Here is a 2,741-nt window from a genome sequence, read left to right as displayed (position 1 = left end):
TTTACAATAAAAAAAAAAAACAAATTCATTTAAAAGTTGGGAAAGGATATGAACAGACACTTTTCAAAAGAAGACATATATGAGGCCAACAAACATATGAAAAATCCTCACCACCACTGGTCATTAGAGAAATGCAAATCAAAACCACATTGAGATACCACCTCATGCCAATTATCATGGTGGTCATTAAAAAATCTGGAGACAACAAATGTTGGATAGGATGTGAAGAAATACACATCCTTTTACACTGTTGGTGGGAGTTTAAACTAGTTCAACCATTGTGGAAGACAGTGTGACACTTCCTCATGGACCTAGAAATAGATATTCCATTTGACCAAGCAATCCCATTACTGGGTATATACCCAAAGGATTATAAATCATTCTATTATAAGGACACATGCACATGAATGTTCATAGTGGTATTGTTTACAATAGCAAATACCTGGAACCAACCCAAATGCCCATCAGTGATAGACTGGACAAAGAAAATGTGGCACATATACACGATGGAATATTATGCAGCCACAAAAACTAATGAGTTTGTGTCCTTTGTAGGGATATGGATGAATCTGGAAACCATCATTCTCAGCAAACTGACACAGGAACAGAAAACCAAACACTGTATGTTCTCACTCATAGGCAGGTGTTGAACAATGAGAACACATGGACACAGGGAGGGTAGCATCACACAGTGGGGTCTTTTCGGGGGGCAAGGGAAGGACATCAGGGGGGCAGGGAGGTCAGGGAGGGATAACATGGGGAGAAATGCCAGACGGAGGTGATGAGGGGATGGAGGGAGCAAAGCACATTGTCATGTGTGTACCTATGCAAAAGTCCTGCATGATCTGCACATGTACCCCAGAACATAAGTACCAAAAAAAAAAAAGAAAGAAAATGAACATGTTTAAGCACGGGAAATTTGTATTTTATACTCTTTTGAATCTCATATTTAAAAAACCATTCAACTTTGGATGTAAATTGGGTGTTAACAGTTTCATAGTGTAGTTTATGCCTCTAAATACTGTCCTTTCTCCTACATCTGTGAATAAAATTATCCATGTTACTGGCTGCAGACTATCTGCAATTCCCATCTTAGTTACTCTTTGGCCTAAGGGTTTAGAAATATTCTGTATGGACTGAACTTCAGCGGGGCTGCAACTACCATGTTCTCTCACACGGGCATCTCTGAGCTGTCAGTCTGGACCTTGCAGCTACAATGGATTCAGGTTCAAAATATGGCAACACCGAAAGATATTACCAGGTGACTGAAGTCCATAAAAAACATCCAGAAAATTATCAAGTCTATGAAAATGGGAGGGGTAGCAAAATACACATGAGCTGAGAGAGAGCTGAAACCAGCTTGAATATATGGATTGGGATCTTTGGTTCTCTATGAAAAAGCTGATATCAAGGTGCCTGAAGACAAGAAGAATCTCTGTCTTATTTGTGTGTCCTTAGATAGAAGATTGTGTGGTGCTATTCATTCCTCCATTGCTACACAGATGAAAAGTGAGGTTGCTACACTAACAGCAACTTGGAAAGAAGTTATGCTTGTTGGAATTGGTGACAAAATCAGAGGCATACTTTATAGGACTCATTCTGACCAGTTTCTAGTGGCATTCTAAGAAATGGGAAGAAAGCCCCCTACTTTTGGAGATGCATCAGTCGTGACCCTTGTATTACTAAATTCTGGATATGAGTTTGATGAAAACTCCATCATCTTTAGTCGATTTAGGTCTGTCATCTCCTATAAGACAGAAGAAAAGCCCATCTTTTTCCTTAATACCATTGCAAGTGCTGAGAGCATGAGTATCTATGATGATATTGATGCTGATGTGCTGCAAAATTACTGAGAATACAGTCTGGTTAACATCATCTACTACTCTCTGAAGGAGTCCACCACTAGTGAGCAGAGTGCCAGGATGACAGCCATGGACAATGCCAGCAAGAATGCTTCTGAGATGATTAAAAAATTGACTTTGACATTTAACTGTATCTGCCAAGCTGTCATCACAAAAGAGTTGATTGAAATTATCTCTGGTTCTGCAGAGCTGGATTTATGAAAATCAAGTTCCATCCTCAGACCAGACAGCTGATTTTGTTTTTAGCTTACTGCTGTCTTTGTCAGAAGAATCTGTTTCTCCATTGTTTGAATTACTGAAGATAGCAAGATATTTGTAAATTATCTTAATATAAACAAAATAAGAAAAAAAGAAATCTTTTTTAGACAAATAAATAGGTTAACATATTATGTCTTCATTAGCCATAACACGTTTAGTTATTATAGATTAGTTTAGTACATTAGTTCCACATTCCTGGTGGGGAATGATGCTATAGAATGGAGACTGAGAATATTGAAATGGGTAAAACATCACTGAGTTGAGCTAGGTAGGGGTTTCTGGGTAGGCAAAATGGAGTCTTGAGCCTCTTAGTATTTAGAAATATTAAGAAAATGTGAAGATCACTGATTTTGGGGGTCACAAAAGTAATGAGAGGGAATAGAAGAGACATTTTAAGCATCAAAGTGCTTAAGCCTGAAATCTGGAGGATATTCAGGGTGGGGTGTACATTTCAGAGGCTTTGGGTCCTTCATAGGCCCCCAACCCAGAGGTTCCTCCTCCTCCTTTGCATTCAAAGACACCTTAGCCTCATCTCAGTTCAAATCTAACTAGGCCCCTGTTTTTACATGCTCCAGATTAAGAAGTGGGGTTGAAAATCAAAGCAAGCTATATTATTTCCTT

At 38.8% G+C, this 2,741-nt stretch overlaps 1 pseudogene; it reads left to right on the top strand.

Moving 5' to 3' along the window:
- Positions 1-1,163: 1,163 nt before the first annotated feature.
- LOC100406458 (ATP synthase F(1) complex subunit gamma, mitochondrial pseudogene) lies at positions 1,164-2,063 on the top strand (annotated as a pseudogene).
- Positions 2,064-2,741: the final 678 nt, after the last annotated feature.

This window comes from Callithrix jacchus, chromosome X (genome assembly GCF_049354715.1).
Source record: "Callithrix jacchus isolate 240 chromosome X, calJac240_pri, whole genome shotgun sequence".
NCBI lineage: Eukaryota > Metazoa > Chordata > Mammalia > Primates > Cebidae > Callithrix > Callithrix jacchus.
This window is presented reverse-complemented; position numbering and strand designations above follow the sequence as displayed.